Source organism: Enhydra lutris, unplaced genomic scaffold (assembly GCF_002288905.1).
Source record: "Enhydra lutris kenyoni isolate GAN:26980312 unplaced genomic scaffold, ASM228890v2 scaffoldscaffold85, whole genome shotgun sequence".
NCBI classification, from domain to species: domain Eukaryota; kingdom Metazoa; phylum Chordata; class Mammalia; order Carnivora; family Mustelidae; genus Enhydra; species Enhydra lutris.
The window spans coordinates 1,834,354-1,854,122 of record NW_019154169.1 but is presented as its reverse complement, the minus strand read 5'-3'; positions in this window follow the sequence as shown (position 1 = coordinate 1,854,122).

Sequence of the window (19,769 nt, the reverse complement as noted above, 5' to 3'; positions counted from 1 at the left end):
GGATGGAGTGGCTGGGGGGTCTCCGTGGTCATCTCTCTATGCAGTGCTGGGTCAGGGCAGGGTCCGGGGGGCCTGTGGATGGTCTCCTCTTGCTGGGGCTGAACCCAGTGTGGTGGAGGATCGGACCCTTCCCAGGGACATGTCGGCACCTGTCTTCTCTGTCTTCTCTGTTCTGGAAGGTTGGTTTTCTCTGTGGCAGGCAGCTTTGCTCTGACTCATCTGTCTTCTTCCCTGTCTGCTCTTCAGGCCTTGGGGTATTCTTGTTCTCTTCTCCTCCAGGCTTAGACTTTCAAGACGGAAAATCATAAGAGAATGATTTTTCTGTTTTCTGTTAGCCATCTCCTCACCAATGCAATGAGCCTCCGGTTGTTTGAGTGGGAGGAGGGCCGAGGGATCACAGAAGATTCAGAAGGACCAGAGGGTTGGTTACCCCATGCGGGGGCAGGGAATGGGAGGTTGCTTAAGGGTATAGAGTTTGGTTTGTACTTGGAAAGAGTTCTGGAGATCGGTATGCTTTAAAATGGTTAAGATGGCAGATTTTGTTCTATGTATTTTACTATAATTAAAAATAAAATTAAAAACCAAAAAGGAATTAACTTATAGGATTATGTCTTTTTTTGGGGGGGGGATTATGTCTTATTTTAGGCTGTCTTAAAATGATTGAGTGACAAAAATCCCCAGCCAATAAATCCTTTTCTATTGACAAAAAAAAAAAAAAAAAAAATGAGAGAGAGAGAAACCAAAAAATGATCAGATTGGGAAATGAAACTGCCCCTCTTCAGACTGGACTGACAACCAGGCGGTGGGGGAATGTGGACATGGAGGGTGGCAGGGGCTGGGGCCATCTGCGACGTTGGGGAAGCGGGGACAGGGCTGAGGCTGGAGGAGCGGCCAGGAGCACCTGCGGGAAGGGCAAGGGCAGGGTGTGCCTGCGGGGTTGGAATGGGGCTATGATTAGGATTCAGTGCAGAAGCAGCACAGAGATCACACGGAAAAGGTGTCTCTTTGTCTGCTTTTAAGAAAACGGCTGGGGAAAGAAGCAGCTTTCTGTCAGGTAAGGTCTGCAATTCAGACAGCAGGAGCAGGAGCAGAAACTGGGCCATTACCCAGTTTGCTAAATGAAAGCAGGCAACAATCACAGTGGGCCGTCAGCTCCTTACAGGCACTGCTGCCCTGTGCGGAGTGAGGCCAGCAGCAGCCGGCAGCAGACTCACTGTGTGTACCCCGACAGCCCGACCTGGGTCATCGGCCTCTCCTGCCTCCCCAGACCAGATATTTCTCCCATGCAGCTCCGAGATGAGTGTGTGTGTGCACACGTGCATGCTATTTCAGATCATGTTACATGTGCTCAGACTCACAAATGCTCAGTGATGCTCTCATTTTTCCAGCGTGTGCCCAGGGAGCCAATAGGACTACTGGCTAAAACATGTCAGCTCAATGAGAGAGGCTTCTAGAATAGGAAGTTTGGTGTTTCCCCCTGCACCCGGACCCAAACTGAAAAGGACAACCTGTTAGGTTGTCAGGACGGACTTTTACTACAGGCTCTCTGTACGGCTTGTCTGTGCATTGCCCTCAATAGAGGAGAAGCACGGATGAAATATTCCTTTGTGTTAAGGATGGACTAACCATAAAATGGTCATCGACGAAGCCGATGGGAGGCCGGGGGAGCCAGCCTCTTGAACTGGGCAGGGTGGTTTAGGGACTGTTTGGGGGCAAGGGTAGGTTCACAGAGCCCTGGGCTTTCAGAGACCCAAAACCCAAAGTACCCCCCTCCCCTTGAGGTTGCTGCCCGAAACCAGCTGAGGGGAACCCACAAGGAGCTTAATGAAATTCACCAGAATCTGGAATGTTTCTAATGAAAACGGGATTTTCTTATCTTTTCTTCCATAGACTGTTTCTGATTAGTAGTTCAGAGCTCGGTGGAATTAACCATATATCACTTTAAATGTTTATTTTATGTCCAGCTTATTCTAACATTTTTATTCATCTTAATGAGAAGTAATTGGGCCTCCTATTGCAGTGTTTCATTTAAAAAGGGGGAATATTAATAAGGAATGAAAGCATGCTAAAATCCATAACTATCTTCCCAGCTTTTACCATGCTTCCATCTATCCCCCAAGTCACTATTTTAGATGGAAAATGGTATTCAATGCATTTGAAGCGCATCCTTCTTGGGGCTGGCGATGCCTTTATTGTATGTCATTATGTCTTTTGGGAATCCTGACATTAAAACATATCCTTGGTTCTCACTTAAGCCAATTTTATAGGGCAGGGAAAGAAAAGACAACATTTTGCAGTGAAAACACCTTCTCCCATCTGGCAAAATGGCTTTCTGGACTCTATTGTGGCTCATTGTCTAAAAATAGGATGAAGACAAATTGTTATCATTTGCGAAAGCCCATGACAATAATGATAAATGAACAAATTTTTTTGCCCTCTGAAGTCATTGCTTAAGGCTTTCTCTGGGATCAACAATGTTAAACTGGTAAACTTTCTTCATCTGCATCCGCAGAAGGTTTACAAATGGCTTTGTAAACAATTTTAGCCAGAGCGTTAATCTCCCCTACAGAACGAGGGCTACGAGAGAAATGATTGATTTGCAATTTAAAATGACACTGAAACCCCTGAAACAGATATGAAAGAAACTTTCAGTGAATAATGTTTTAGTTGACAAGAAAAGATAAGGCACATCTTTCATCTGATAGTGGGCTGTTTTTGATAAATATTGTTCATAATGGAGAATTTTGGAATCATTAATGTGTGGCTAGAACATTACTACTTTTTGACTGGGACTTCAGAAACCGTTTCTTTGGGCAGGAGTTTTGTTACATGGAAAAAAAAAAAAAAAAGAAAACTTGGGGAGATGCTCAGAAGGTACCCATCAAATTACTCTTATTTTATTTTGTTTTGACCTGAGTCCATGCCGGTAGATGGGGAGGACGAGCTTGCAAAGCCGCGTACGCCCTGGTGGTCATTGGACTGAGGCATCATGAATCCCACCATTTCCAAAATTAAGGGTGGGTTAATGTGGCTTTTGAATTTCCTTTTGGTGGCACGACAGGTCAGATAGAAAGGGATGGGTCCAGGGGCATCTGGGTGGCTCAGTCAGGAGTCTTAGCTGCTGTCTGCCTCCCAGGATCGTGAGTTCAAGCCGCGTGTTGGGCCCATGCTGGGTGTGAAGCCAACTTAATAAAAAAGAAAGAAAGGCAAGAAGGAAGGGAGGGAGGGACGGGTAAAGGGGTAAAGGAAAGAAGGAAAGAAGAGTGAAAGGAAGGAAGAAACGGACGGGACCTGGAAGTAAGTCTTTCGTTGCTCTGCCTCTTTGCTCCTTTACTCAAGTGGTGCTCAGTGGGCCCCGACCACCAGCCCACTCCCAGTGCAGTTGTGCTGTGCCTGGGCAAGGGCTGGAGGCTGGGGCGTGGGCCTCATAGCATCTCCCGGGAGCAGAGGGGTCGTGGTGACTTGCATACACCGGGCATCAAAGACTAGACCCTTGAGAGAGCCTGTCTATCCTGCTCTGTCATCGGCCCCACCCAGTTCTGGACTTCTTTTTCCAGATCCCTCGTCTTTCCCCCATTGTCCTGCTCTCATCTAGCCACGACTGTCTTCAGAGTCCGAGGTACCTTGCTGGGGTGCCCCACCTTTGGGAACTTGGGCGGGCGTACCATGTGGATGACAGCTAGAGCGCTCTCTCACAGCACTCTGTGCCTTGGTGACCCCCCTCACAGCCACTGTGGAGTTGCCTGCAGGGACTTCCTGGGCCAACCTGCGTGGTGACTGACAGGTGCCCTCCCTCCACAGTCCCCCCTCAGGCAGGGTCTGGGCAGTTGCTTCATCCCATCCAGCGCTTTGCCCATCAGGGAGCTCCGAAACATGACATGAGTAAAATGATAAAGATTACGGCCTAAAGGGTACCAGATAGCAATCCAAACTATTTGTTCCAGATCCTTCCGCATGTCGGAGATGTCCAGAGTCAAGCCTTTCCGTACGGGTCAGTGGGACGTGCTAGCATCATTAAAACTATTCCACTTATGCTGAGTTTTAATTAGCATCCTGTTAGTGGGCAGTAGACAGGAGGCCTCCTCTATGCCAGACACGGTTGTGGGTGCTGGAAATTCAGAGAGGAAGCCATCAGACACAGTCCCCTGTCCTCACAGAGCTGCTTTATGTCAGTGGTGACCTTGCTGCAGACCGTAGTGCAGCAGTGCATATCCGTGCCTTTACCAAAAACCTTGGGACATCCGTGCTCTACATATCACTTTAATTCTGCTTCTTTGCAATGTAAATTTAAAGCGTTTTAGTCAGATTTTCAAAGTTCTCTCTGCTGGACTCCTGTCTGCCCTATCAGTCTTGTATCCAAGTGTTAATCGACCGAATGTCTGTGGCCCTCCAAAGTTCATGCTGACACCATCTCCAGTGGGATTGTATTTGGAGGTGGGGCCTTTGGGGGGATCGCTTAGGTCATGGGGTGAAGCCCTCATGAATGGGATTCGTGCTCTTGTCAAAGAGAACCCAGAGAGCTCCCTTACTCCTCCCACCATGTGAAGTCACAGAGAAAAGACAGCTGTCTGTGAACTGGGAAGCTCGCCCTCACCAGGCACTGAATCTGCCAGGACCTTGACCTTGAACTTCACAGTCTCCAGAACTATGAGAGACAGGTTTCTATTGTTTATAAGCCTTTCAGCCTATACTGTTTTGTTACTGTGGCCCAAATGGCTGAGTATACATAGCAATTGTTTCTCTTGGACCCCTTGGTGCTTCCAAACTGAACTTCACACATACCTACCCAACCATAGCAGAGCCCAGCATTAGCACCCACTGGTTGGGGGCTACTATCTCTCCTTCCTGCTGTACAGCTGGGCAGGGACTCACCCCTCCTCCTCAGAAGATGTCAGTTTGACTCCTAGTTCACTGAAGAGCCCATGGCCTGGCTATAGTCCAATCCCTCCACACACTCCAACCACCTAATCAGGGGGAATCCTGGCAGAACCCCCTCTTGTCTCCCATGGGACCCTAGAGGCTCAGCCCTCGGACATGCGCCAAGGTGGCCCTCATCAAGAAACATGGGCAAGTGGGCAGTGTGTGGGCTTGGAGACCAGACCCCTGGCCCCAGGGGGCACACTCAGAAGGTTGCATGTCCGTGATGGGTGTGATCCTTTGGTGGGGGGGATGGCAGAGGCAGGTGTAGTTTCCCTCCCCACTTCCTCTTTCTCTTTTCTGCTTTCCTCTCCTGCACTCTTCGTGTTGCTGCTGTTGTTGCCGGAATCAGAGCTCCTGATTTTGCCCTACCTGTGCCCCAGGAAGGGGCCTTTGCACATGAGGTCTGTGAGCCCACAGAGGGCCGGACCCCATGTCCCAGAGCCTGGAAATTATAGGGCAAGGAGCCCTGGGGCCTCCCAGTCCTCTCCCCAAGGAAACTGGGTGAGGATGGTGGAGGCCCCGAGAGTGACTCTCTGGGTACTCCCGGGGCTGCATCTTAGAGAGGCCAGCCCGTGGTCACCAGCCACGGCAGCCTGCCCGAGAGACGATGTCACCAGGCTCCGTCGACCTGGCCTCGACCATCGGAAGGCAGAGCTGCTCCCGGGGCCTGGTGGAGACACATGCTCTCATTTCAGAACAGCGAGAAAGGGAGTCTGATGTGATAAAAGCCCAGCTCCTCCTTACCATCCCTTTTAAATAATAAGCAGGAGCTCCAGCAATCCCACTTAAACACTAAGTGCATAAGGTATAAATTGCTTTGATAACCATATTCATCCCCTACCTTATGTTTTGAAGTATTCCAACTTGCTTTCGTTTTATTAATGTATTTCTTTTATCTTTCATCTGAATAGTGTTCTCTATGTAAAGTGACCAAATGTGATTAATGATGAATAGATTAAGATAGGACAGGGTGTTTGAAAAATGACTTAAACTGCATGTAAGTCACTGGCTACAGTCCCAAAATGCAAATTCCGGTTCAGTTAATGACTGGAAAATCACGATAGCCCAACTGCATGCGCTTTTGCATTATTTAAAATTGCTTTATAAACAATAAATAATTAGCATTTTATGTTAGGACAGGTTAATTATTTCTTAATTATTTCTACAGGCATTAGGGTCCCAGAGCCAAAAGTTTCTATCTCAGTGACACTCGGGCATCCCCTCTGATACCTGGCCGGCCCTCGTCTGTAAGTCACGGCTTCACTTTGCAAACGGTGCGGGAGAGTTCACATCCCATTGGAGCTCGGCGCTTTATTAAAACGTCTGCAATCATCTCGTTTGCAGGAAGCTGCTTTCCCGAAGAGTCCGTGCATTTTCCTGGACGGGGTCTCGGGGAGGGAAATCGTTTGTGTGCCCGTCCTTCCCCTGACAAACGAGCCTTATCACCCGGGCAGCTCGGAGCTCTCACTCACCCTCTCAGGGGCTGGGGAACTTTATGAAAAATAAATTAATAATGCATACTAAATTACATCTGCAAGAGACATTTAGGTGTATACTGCAGTCTTCAAAGATGATTAGATTTACGTTTTGTTCAAGGAGACTTGTCACCCCATCTTCCAGGCGTGTCTTGAACGGCAGAGTGTGCCAGGGTGCTCCGAGCGCTGCCGGCTGCCCCGTGCGGTCACGGTCATGGGGGTTCGCTGGCCTGAGCTCCCAGCCGCATGGTGCCCCGTTCGGGCCAGCAGCCGGGGGGAACCCGACACCGAAAGAGAGGTGATGGCACGTCCGAGAAGGAAGCCTGAGGCTTCTGTGGGGCAGCGGCCCTCTGCGGGTTCTGCAAAGGGACCCCCTTGTCCTTGGGTTTGGTGTCCTTGGCGTAGAACCCGAAGGCATCTCCATCCCACGCACTGGACACGGAGGGGAAAAGCGGCCTGCAGGGTTGTCGGGGATTTTTGTTGGTTTGTTTGTGTTGCGTTGTTTTGTTAAACCACAAAGACCAGAGAAATACAGTGGCATTGACTGTTAAACCCTCGTGCCTGCCCGGCGGTGTCCGCACACGGAACTCGCTGCTTTTGTCGCAGGAGGAGAGTCGGTATTTATCAGGGTTCAGAGCCAGTTCAGCCACACACTTGACAAATTATTTGTGGAATTGTTGTATTCATAGTCACTTAAATAAGAATCTGTCAACACGAAGGCTGAGCTTTGTTGCAGCGGGTCCCCTGGTTTTTCCTGAACACCCAGAGAATGATGGATTGGAAGTAATGCAAATTCACTACCATTTTATATGCTGGTGCCTTCCTCAGAGACAGGGAACATAGCTCAGGATCATCTTGTAAAAGGCCGTAACTGTAAAGGCCCGCTTCTGTGCTGGAAGTCTTGTCTTGTCTTCCTTCTTCTTCCTCCTCTCCTCCTCCTTCTCTTCTCTTCTCTTCTCTTCTCTTCTCTTCTCTTCTCTTCTCTTCCCTTCCCTTCCCTTCTCTTTCTTTTCCTTTCTTTTCTTTCTTTACTTTTTTTTCTTCTTCCCCAAAGGGGACTCTAGAACAGGGAAATGGAATTCGAATATTTTCCTCACATTCCATTTTAGAAAGTACGCCTCACAGCAGGTGCGCATGCTGGCTTTTTAGGCTAACTCATACATAGGCTTAGCCATGCTCCATAATAAAAACAAACTGATAAATAAAATTATTGGATTTTATGGCAACTGAAAAGTTAATACTCTGTTGCTGGATGTTAAGTCTTAACTCTTAAAGATAAAGTAGAAAAAGAAAAAGATGAAGTAGAAAAAAAAAGAAAGGAAGGAAAGAACAGGACCAGAGAGGTTGGCGGGAAAGGTATGTGTATGTCCAGCCTTTCAGTCAGTTCCGTGTGGCCTGTGGGGCTCCTTACGCTTGGGGGAACAGAATTTTCTCCCTGCTCTGCAAGGAGGGCAGAGCTGGGCTCTCACTGCCCCTCTGGCTTGCGAGGAGAGGAGGTCTTCCCAGGTCTGCCTTCCAGAATCCTAAGGCTCGAAGGAGCATCAACAGTGCCATTACTTAGGGCTGTGGCTGTCTCAGTTCTGGCTGGAGATTCTGGGCTGGCCCACGAGGTCTCCCTCCCTTGCCTGGACAGTTCTTACGAATGTCAGCAGCCCTGGGGAAGACTTTGGTTCTGGATCTCTTTGGGCATTCCAGAACTTCTCTGAGCCTCCATAGAATCACAGGCTGGGGAAACCTCCCCTGAGATGTTGGGTAGACGGAAATTCTATAACTCCACTGACACCAACCTCTAACTTGGGAACAGCGACTGAAGACCAGCCCCCAGCGACAAGGCCCCAAAAAGACTGAGCCTCCCTTTGTACCATTTCCCTTCCATTAGACCCTTTTCGAAGGAATCCTGTTGCCTACAACCATATCCTTTTAAGCTGCAGTGACGTGCACAGCGGAGTGTCACATCTGTGGCCCCCATTTTTAAAAAAGCTGCTGGAGAGCAGCGAGAAAAAAAAATAGGAAAACCCAATGTGAAAACAAAAATCCCACGTTATATAACACATCCCCTCAATACCACTGGAAAATATATGTAATATTTTGAAATCACTGACTAATTATTTCTAATCACTCCATAATAATTTATGGAGACACTCGCTCCTTTGGACGTGTTCCTGTTTTGATCTAAATGTATTCCCGAACACGCTGTCGAACCTCCCAGTTTGGCAACTGATTTGGTTTTGCTGAATTTCCTTCATGTGTCCAGATCTCTTGCCAATGAGGCTGTGGAACATATTTTGACAGCTCTGTCGCTAAGTTTGTTGCTACTTGTGTCTGGAACGGGTATCCAATTTCAGAGATTAATCTGTTTGTTTCCTCCCCGTTTGTGATGCCTGCAGGATGCCACTGGTTTGCCTGGAGCTGCTCCTGTGGGCAAGGAGGGGTCAGGCCCTGTTTGCTTGGCCGGGGGAGTGCACGGGGCATCTCAGCTCCCGGGTGATGTGCCTGGCACCCAGAGCCCGGCTACGGATGTGGCCGTTTTATACCAGCATGGCCACAGGAAGCCAGGTTTTCTGCAGCCAGAGGCTGGAATTCACATCAATCTTGACATTGGGCTGAACGTGGCCAGGCCCCCGAAATGATTACTGTTCCGAGAGCAAATTTTGCATTAGAGTTTGGTGAATCATACACTTGAATAACCGAAGCCTGCCTTCCGTTTCTCTTTGTGCATTCATCCTAATCTGACAGGGTACTTCGGTTCTCTGATGGACCCTTGCAGAATCTTCTAGAAGAGCCACTTGCATGGTGTGGTGTCTGGGCCAGCAACATCAGCATCACCTGGAAATGGATTAAAAATATCTCAGTCCACCCACATCTTCCCAGATCTGCTGACTCAGAAACTCTGGGCACAGGGCCCAGCAATCTGTTTTAGGCAGCCCATCAGGTGATGCTATGCCACCAAGGCTCACGATCCCTCACCTGGACTGTCGGCCACACTGCCTCCTCGGGCTTCATGAGTTTTTCTGGTCATCAATTCCTGCGACCCACTTGAGTTGTATGTGGTTTGTCTCTGGTCCCAGTAACTGTCGAGTCACCATAGATGTCAGGCGCTGGCACCTACTGGCTAGCCGTCATGCCGGCCCGTGAGGAGCCGGGAGTGAACACACAGCCACGCCACCTCAAGGCACTGGCGGAGTTATAGAGCAGTGTCCAAAGTACTTGGCCATTGCTGTTCTGTGGGACATGTATGGGGTACAGTGGGCACATAGAAGACGGGCTCCCCGATGAGGCTGGCAGAATGGGGCAGGAGGAAGCAGCGTCCAGACTGAGAGCTCCAGGTCTGGTGGAGCCGGGGAAGGAGGCGTCCTGGGCAGAGGGGCGGGCATGTGCCAGAGAGAGCGGGACCACTGTTCCGGGAACATGAGAGGAGATCGGTGTGGCAGATGGAAGAGTGAAGAAGTGAGCATGGGGTGGGAGAAAGGGGCTGGCTCTTTTAAGCCAAGCTTAGAAGTTGGGGAACATTGATGGTTTTCTGGCTTCAGCATGGGCAGTGATGTGGAAGGAACCCTGCTGGGGGCAAAGAGGTTGAGCAGAGTCACAGTGAAACATCCGCTTAATGAACCACTGAGCTCCCCTAGAGGCAGTGCAACCTGTGGCTGCAGAGACCAGGCTCTGGGGACAGGGGGAGTGGACCTACTTTGCAATCCTGGCTCTGGGACATACCAGCCGTGGGACCTTGGGCACAGTTCCACTGACTCTCATTCTCCTCACTTGTAAATAAGGAGGAAAATGGTATCACACCAGAGAATTATCATGTGAGATTATGCCCACCAGACATTTACATGAGAGTCGGCACGTAAGTATCTGATATAAGGAACCATGCTATTGTTAGTCTTGCTGTTTCTATTATTGTGTGTCAAGTGTTGTGTGGGGTGGTGAGGCCATGAGGGTGAGTAAGACAGATGTAGTCTCCTGTATGCAGGGGCATGTTGGTGGCCTGAACTAAGTCAATGGCATGGGGATGAGAGAGGGAGACTAGTCCAGGAAAGAGTGAGGGCATTATGAAAGCTGGGATATGGCACAGGAATGGTAGTAACATACAGAAGGAAGGTGGGGTGTCTCCCAGGTTTGCAGTTTGAGTATATATGGTTGAGCCTTCTGTGGCTGGAGGACTAGGAAGAAGAGGCAGAGGGGAAGTGGTGAGGTGCTTTGTATGTGTTCTGATGGAAGGGTCTGTTGGAAGTTGGAATCTCAGTATTGGAGCATCAAGAGATTTGGACCAGAGCTACTGGGCCCATGCATGTGCACAACTCCCAGCAACATATGAGGTCCTTGTGGAGAAGATGGCATGCTTCCAGCCTCATCCCAGGGGATTCCCAGGAGAGCGATTTTCCTTGCCCTGAGACCTTGTCTCACTGTGTCTTATTATGTTTGGTTATGCACATGGTATCCTGGGTCTGGGAGCTCTTCTCTCTTCTCTTCTTTCTTACCAGTCCTGCCTCATCCATGGTTCCCCCACTGAGATGTTTGCTGCTCCTCCATGTCTTGCAGACCCCCAGAATCCCAGAACCATAAGAGCTGGGACCTTGAGATGCCTTTGAATCTGCTCTAGAACCTCCCAGAGGACACCTTATTGCTACTGGGAACAATAAGGAAGTGACAGGAATGATCAGGGAGGTAGTCATAGGACCAAGGTCCATAGCCATTTACTGAGCACCTTCCAGGAATTCTGTCTGATGCGATGTGTCTGATTGGAAAGGTTCAGTGAAGGTCCGTCTGGTCAGAATAACCAACCTTGTCTCTACTGCTCTTAGAACACTGCTGAAGGAGAGGGAAGGTCCGGAAGACACTTTCCATCATCATGACCCTAGGAAAGAGTGGATATTCATAGCTCATCGCTTGGCAAGCAGGACCCTGGGGATTGGGACACATTAGGGGAGTGTTTACAGAGGGTGGAGGGGGCTACGGAGGATTGGGCAGCATGGAGGGAAGGTTAGGGTCTAGCATAGTATGGGGTATCAGGCACGGGATGGAGAAGGACCAGTGGGGACATGCTGTGGACGAACCTCAGTGCCTGGGGTATGGCCCACTAATTCAGCCTCATCCAGAGTGTGCAGCCACCTTGAGACTGCACAAGAATTTTGGAGGGTAGATCCCCAAGCACTCAAAGACCACCCTACAAAAGTCACAAACATAGACACCTTCAGGGCGAGGCAGGTAACAGCAACAAAGGAGCAGATGGTAAGACAATGCGGGGGGCAGAAAGCACACATTCACCCATGGCGGGGCAGTTTTGACTCAGTTCCATAACAGAAAGGCAGCCTGTGTGGCCAGATGTTCCTACCTTTCTTGGGAAACCAGGACACCAGGGATTTATGTACAGTCTCCAGGTTTCCAAAGACTGGCAATGAATTCTAATTCTTCTCCTTCTCCTCCTTCTTCTTCTTCCTCTTCCTCTTCTCCTTCTCTTTTTTCTCCTCCTTCTCTTCCTCCCCCTCCTCCTCCTTCTTCCTCTTCTTCTCCTCCTTCCCTCCCCCTCCCCCTCTTCTTCTTCCTCCTCCTCTTCCCCTCCCCTTCCCCCCCCCTTCCCCCCCTCCTCCCCCTTCTCCTTCTTCTTCTTCACCTTCTCCTCCTCCTTCTTCTCCTTCTCCTCCTCCTCCTTCTTCTTCTTTTAAATCCCATTGACCCAAAAGGAACATAATCATGGCACTAAATATAGCATTTAATGCTGCCAACGTGTGACATCTGAGACCTTGGGATGGCAGATACCATGCAGATCTTTCTTCTCTGGAGGACTATTGGGCTCAGGACCTCCTCTGACTTATGTGCCAAGGGGATGGGAGGCTGGAGGCAGACAGGCTCTTGGGGACCATGTTATGGCTTCATTTGCTCATCCTCTCTCTAGCCAGCCTCCCTTCTGATACCTGGCTGGGGGGAGATGGGCATGGGTGACAGGTTTCATTGCCAGCCCCAAGGCCGTGGAGGTCACTGTGGCTCTTCATCACTAGCAGCTGGAGGCCTGCCTGAAGATGGGCACAGGCCAGGAGAGCAGGGATGGCTTGAGCCCAAGCCAGCCGCATGGGGAGAAGGACTCTTAGAGCTCTTGCTGATGTCTAGGAAAAGCAGCATGGGGTCGGAGGCCCCTCTTCATGGTGTGTCACCCGTTTGGGGGTCTCCTGGTGGCCTTCCCTTTGGCGGTACGGGGAGACCACTTTTGTGTTATATAAAATATAATAATGTCATTGGCTTCCCCCTGGTTTCCTGTTGATTGACTTTTATAGCTTGCAAACATTATGCTGGATTGGTAAATTGCAATAAATTTAATCAAGAATTATTTTATTCAGCCTACTAATGAGGAATAATAGCGTATGTATCAATTAGGCCTGTCAATTTGTGTGAGGAAATAGATTTACAAAGGGATAGTAAGCAAAAAAAAAAAAAAAAAGTATCATTGGTATCAATTCACTTCATTATTTTTAATTTGCTGTGAATATTGAGTGTTTCTAACATAAAATCATTCCTCAATTAAAATAAAACAGCTGCACTGCTCTCGGCTCCTCATCCCTTGTTTTTGCTTACAGATTAGCAGTTGTCATTGGTTTCAGTCTGTTGTCATCTCATTAATTTGCACCCATAAATGGGTAAAAAAGTATTCTCAACTGTCAGTGAGAAACGCAACAGAGCAAAATGGTTTTCTCATGTTTTGGGGAAACAGCAGGGTTACTGTAGCAACAAAGGGGTGGAGGGCATGGGGTAGCGACGTGGGAAAGCCTGGCCTGCCCTGCTCAGTTGGGACTCTCTGTAGCGCTCCAGACCCGATCTTTGCTGGGGCCCTTTGCTCCATATCGCATGATTAATTGTTTGGAAAAAAAAAAAAAAAGGCCATAAATATTGCCTTTTCTCTGTCTCGGCAACACAACGTTGCCATTCTTTCCATCAAGAGGTGGCGTCCGTTTCTCCACCTCTGGAATCTGAGCCAGCCACGTGACTTGCTTTGGCCACACAATAAGGCAGAAGCAAAGCTAACATCCTACGTTTCTGAACCCAGGCCACAAGAAGCTTTGAATGTCCCTGTTCTGTTTTTCTGAGAAGCCTGGGAACCCCATAGCAACAAGCCCAGGCCAACCTGCTAGAGGACCCAAGGCCAGGGGGAGTAAGACATGCCACCCTGTGGCGGTGAGCTTAGCACAGTCCACCTCCAGACCACCTAGCAGCTGAGTATGGACGCATGCATAAGTCTCACCAAGTCCAGAAGAACTGTCCAGCTGAGCCCAGAATGCACTGCTCACTCACAGAATGGTGAGCCAGCTGTTTGTTGAAGCTGCAATATTTTGGGGGTAGTCTTTTATGCAGCAAGCACAGATATATACCCACTATTTCAGGAAAGCCTGAAGCTGTAGATTGGTGTTGGAAGTAAAAGACAGGCTTGATGTGAGATGCCCAGATCCTGGGTAGGAGGAAAAGTCCAGTCTGGGCATGAATGAGAACACTCAGGCCTATTTTATTTACAAGAGCAGGCCCTCCAGAAGCCTGGGGGAAAGTGAGTTGCATACACCTGCATATAGATGTTCATATGTTCATATGTGTTTGTGTGAAAAATGTGTGCGTATCTTTGCATACGTGCCTGTTTCTATGTGGGCCTCATAATGTATAATATGTGTCCCTCTGTGAAACCCAAAAGAAGGGTTAAATGCAGGGAAAGGTGGTCTCCTCTTTCTCCCCTAGTTCTGCTTCAGACCCATGACCTGGCTGACAGAAGTGATTTTGTTCGCTCTGGAGAATTTCCCCAAGTGTACCTGAGTGGATTACCCCTCTCCCCAACTCCCGCATTACAGCAAACTCCTGAATTAACACCAAATGCTCATGAATGAATCACTCAGAACCACCCTTGTGGGTCAAGTATGACAATGGTGGGTTTCCACGTGTGGCAGTCAAGGTCTCTAGCCACTCTGATCTAACTGTGGCAAGATCTATTCAATTTCTGATGCCACCTCAGGATCCTCATTGCAGCCATGTGAGGGGAAGGTGAGCCCAAGAAAGAAATGCAATGACCAGGGTCATCCTGGAACTGCAGGCGGAAGCAGGTGACCAGCAGGCCTCCATACACCTGCTCTGTCCTAGTTCCCCTAAGCCTGTTGCCCCCACTGCCACTTTGCCTTCAGGACCTCCCTCGCTTTCCAGGTGCTGGCTCATGTGCTAGTTCTCTCCACTGAACCAAATGATCAAGAGACTTCCAGAGGTGAGAGACGCATCTAACTATCATGCAGGGAAGGAGCACTGGGCCTTGACCCTGGTGGGAATCCTGCGTGAGCCTGACGGGTGCAGGGTCTGCACAGATTATTGCACATACCAGGTGCTCATGAATGTATGAAGGCCTCCTCCCCATCCATTCCCCCACCCAATGATGTGCTGGCCCTTTCTTGGGTGTCCTATGCTGATCTATTTATAATCGTCTAAATCACAGAAGGATAACAGAGGTAGATTTTTACCAACCTCATTTTATAGAGGAGTAGACTATTCCCAAAAGCGGCTTAATGACTTACTCTGCTCAAGTCATTAAGAGAGGAAGCTGGGACAGGATCTGACAATAGAATTCATGACTCTCCAATACTCCATAACTATCAAATGCTCTCTGAGGTGTGTAACTTCATCTTCAGTCTTCAGTCATTAACACTTTAGTATAAATTAGCAGTCTTACTCCTGTGGGACTGTAGACTGAGAACAGGGCGCTACAGAAAAGTTCTGGGATCAGAGAACACTCCTTGCACTTGTGACTTGGGGTTGCACCCTATTGGTCTCAATGGCTCCCCTCAAGCCTGGAGTGGAGGCCACTCATCCAAAACAGAGCCAAGAAAAGGATAGAGATGTTTTGCTGAGAACCACATATGTACTGTGTGACCACAAAAGATAAAGATGGGTGGTGGACAGGCCAGATGACTTGCAGGTCTCTCTCGCACTCGGGCCCCACTCCCAGTAAGTGCCAGAGCAGCACTTTGCAGTCTGCCCCGCAGGAATCCTAGAATGGCAACTTGCTCACATTCTCCAAGGCTTCTTGAGGTTTCTTGCCATGACCATCATGAACATTCTGAATGCAGCTATCCCATAGGTCACCTTCTGGAGTGTGAAGAGCAATGACAGAGCACGTCCATCCTCCAAGAGCGTTCCTGCACATTGAGTAGTGGAAACTCATGTGACTGGCTTGTGTTTAAAGACACCTTTGGTCTGGAGGCACCCCAGGATGCGTTACACACTGTTACTCCTATGCCTACAATTAATGCTTGTGTCTCTGGAGTAAGCCGTGACTGTTCAACTACGTAGGATGACCTTTCTGCACCGGATGGATGGTCTGCGGGTGGAGAGATGGCCCCTCCCACAGACACCGCCCAGGCATGTAATTGTCTGTTTGGACAGTTGGTCACTGAATGGCCCTGGGATGGCCAAAACCCCACATGCCTGGGAGTCAGGGGAGGCAGACCCGGTGCTACATTGAAAAAGAACCTGACCCACCAAGCCCTAAATTGACCTCCAGGTGAGCCTTGCACAGTGACACCTGGAGGTTGGCAGGATCATCTCGCAGACTTTAAACGGTGGCCTGTCACCAGCTCACACTATGACATACTCGCAATTCATGGTATAATAAACCCTGTAATTATCACAGTAACATTACATTGATTTTGTTGTTGTTGTTGTTGAAGACATTAACTTGTAAAAAGTAAATATTTAAAGTGTGCCATAATTTATCAACCACAACTTTCCATTCCTTTACTTTTTGGCTATGTGCAAAGTCAAACACTCTGAGTGTTTTGGTGAGGGCTTAGGTGGGTGACATAACCTCTGGATTCCACTTTGTCATCAGAAATGGGTTGATCCTGGGGCACCTGGGTGGCTCAGTGGGTTAAAGCCTCTGCCTTCGGCTCGGGTCATGATCCCAGGGTCCTGGAATCGAGCCCCACATCAGGCTCTCTGCTCAGTGGGGAGCCTGTTCCCCCCTCTCTCTGCTCGCCTCTCTGCCTACCTGTGATCTCTGTCAAATAAATAAATACAATCTTTAAAAAAAAAAAAAAAAGAAAGAAATGGGTTGATCCTTCCCTGCCAGCTTCTCAGGGCTGCATGGAGGAATTGTAGCGGGAAATAAAAAGGGGCTTTGAGGTTGTAAAGGGCTCTTTCCCAGCATGGCAGTCTGGTTCCCAGCAGGGGCTCCTCCTGAGCCATTGGTTATGGGCCCCCAGTCCTGTGTCATGCGTACAACTAGGAGGTCATGTGGGAAGGTACATGCAGAGCCCATAGTGTGGTTCTTGGACACACTTAGCAAATGGTGATTACCTTTATGGCCAGGGCTCCCTCTTGCGTTGCCAACCCCAGATAGCATAGGTTGTCAGTGGGCACAGGCCCTGGTGACAGAGCCTCCTGTCTGGAGGACTGTCCAGCAGGCCGTGCTGCTCCAGCATCCCCCGCTCACATCCTTCCAGCTCGTCGGTAGCTGCCCTCTGCTCGGTGTGAGGCGTTAAGTGAGATCATAGCCCATGTTGTCATGGATGCAGATTTTTTATATTCTAGTGTATTTCCACATGTGAATATCAGATGTTGGCTGTGGCCATCATGCTCCGAGAGGAGGTGAGAGGTTAGATGTGAGTAAGAATCGATCAATACCTGAACAGGTCACCTCCTGTCTGCCTTTAGGAGGTGTGACCCCACTGGTGGGGATGTTGGATGCCCACAAGGCCAGGAAGAAGACAGATGTCCACAGGGTGGCAAAAAAAAAAAAAAAAAAAAAATGCACCTGCCTCAGCCTCCTACAGAGTCAGAGGGAAGTGATCAGTTTCAAAATGAGCCCCTTCCTTTGGGGGCATGAAACCTTCTGTTAGTTTGGAAGTTAGTCAGAAACATTTTAGAAATGAGGGTGAATATGTTAGGCTGAATTCACATGAGGTCAAGCCTCTGGATAAACCTTAAAATTTAGCAAAATAGATCCATTTGAGGGCTAGAGGATACTTCTCAGCTTCTAGAATGTCTGGCTATCTGTCTCCCCCTTGCCCACCAAAGATGTCTGATGTGGGTATGGCAGCGTTTGCCCTTAAGTGGAAGGTGAGAAATGGGAAGTTACGTGAGTTTCAGCTTGGTATCTCGCCAACCCTGGTAATTTAGGAACCCAAACTCTACTCTTTGTGGAGCTATTAGCTCTCAATATTATGGAAGGAGCTTTTCTATCCCAGACAAATGAGAAATGAACACTCCCTCCTAATGGTGGGTAATAACTCAACATCATTCTCTGAAGATCTACGGGCCAGCCCCCTGCCAGTCTCCCTTAGAAAGCAGCTGACATGTGGATGTTTTATCCTCTGCCCCTCCTTCTCTAGCACATGTTAATAAAAGTTCTATATAAAACAGAGTGATAAAGGAGATTAATACTTTTATTTCTCACACGTGCTGAACTCCATCTTTTCATCTCGAATTACCCAGTTGGAGTGTCTACACCACCTGAATTAATGAACCTCATCATTGTCGACTCGCCAATCCATCCAAATCGCCATAGACGAGACGAGACCTCTGCTTCCTAAATGGAAAATCGTCTACACAAATAGACGCAGGGACATTCACGGCCTGGGAAGTGGAGTGGGTTTGAGCCAACACAGCCACTTTTCTGAAATTCTTTTCAACATTTACCCCCAAAGAAAATTACTTGTTTTTCCTGGATTAAACCAACCAGAATCTTAAAGGTCTGAGTCCATCCGTTGGCGATTAGCTTGGCTGTACTTTAACTGAAGTAGAAATATCTCTTTCTAAGAGGCAGGGAAATGCACAGAAATTATTTCTAGATCTAGTGAGGGTGGAATGGGTGTTGCTTGGGTCTAACATGGTGTGTGTCCTGGTCACCAATCTCTTCCTTCATATTGGCCATATCTGAGCCCTCATCGAAAGGCATCCTTCAGGGTGAGGAGACGGGGTGGGCATCAGGTCAGACAAGGGTGAATTTATTTCACTTCAGAGCCCTGACTAGGGTACATGTGCTCAGGCTTGGAAGGGATGTGGCACACCGGAGAATCTGCCACTAGCGAGCCACGTCCTCAGACGGTCCAGCTTAACTGGACCTGGTAGAAGGAGAACAGAATTATTTTCAAGAGAAGCCCCCAGAATCACCACGTTTCACAGGATCTGGGCCAGAGCTGACTCTGTTCTGACTCTTGTTCATCCTGACCCTTGCAAAGGGCTCCAGGATGACCGGAATTGCAGCCCCTGATCTTGTCTCCTTTTTCATTACTTTTACGGGGCATCTTCTCTGTGCCAGGTGCTTGGCCTGATGCTTCATGTGGCCACATATGAGCCCTGTGAGGCTGGTGTTTTAGGAATTCCCATTTTTACAGAAGAGGAAACAGGCTCACAGAAGCTGAGCAGCTTTCCTTAGATCTCACAGCAGCAGATGGGTAGGGCAGAGGAATTGGCGGCTAGCCTTAAAAGCCCCGGGCCATGGTGGGTGATACGTTCTGCCCAGCTGACCAGAGCCAAGCTCTCCAACGCATCTTGATCAACTGAACCAATGGAAGTGGAGAAACCAGATCACTGAGATTTGTAGTTGTTTTGTGGTGATATTAAAATAAAAATTACATTTCCTTGTATAAGCCTGCTTTATGTGTCAATAGTAGATGTTGCCCATACTTGAGCAAGTCTGATAAACAGATGGGTAGATTTATAGGAACATGCTTGACTCAGGTGGATGCTGGGAATACCAAGGAGGGGATTCTTGGGACAGAGAGGTGTTCCTCTTTTCTGCCCCATGCCCTGAGGAGGTGAGGCTATGGGGACAAGCCCCAGGACTTGCCTCCTGAGGAACACTGAAGAGTAAGCTGGGGAGTGGGGCTTTTTCCCAATGTCCCTGGAGTCCGGCACCACTGACCCCAGGGTCGCTGTGGAGGTGTGGATGGAGGCTGCCCAGGACTGACCTTCCTGATCTGACAAGTATGTGAGCTCCTGTGAGACCTCAGCAGGGGACACCCAGAGACAGGGGCGGGGGAGTCTCAGGGGACTGAGGTCCTGAGGGTCAGGGTCAGCCAAGCTCTGATGGCTCACACAAACCACACTGCGGTCTTGTTCACTCAGGCCGAGGAAATCCACGCCGTGAGTGAACTGTGAAGGACAAATGTGGCCTTTTTTTCTCCCAGCTTTATTGTAGTGTAACTGACAAATAAAATTATGTATATTTAAACTGTACAATGAGACAATTTGGTATATGTATACATTGTGAAATGATTACCACAATCAAGTTAATTAACATATCTACTACCTCCCATCTGTGTGTGTATGTGTGTGTATGTGTGTGTGTGTGGTGAGAACACTTAAGACCTACTCTCTTAGCAAATGTCAAGTATACAACACAGTGTTATTAACTAT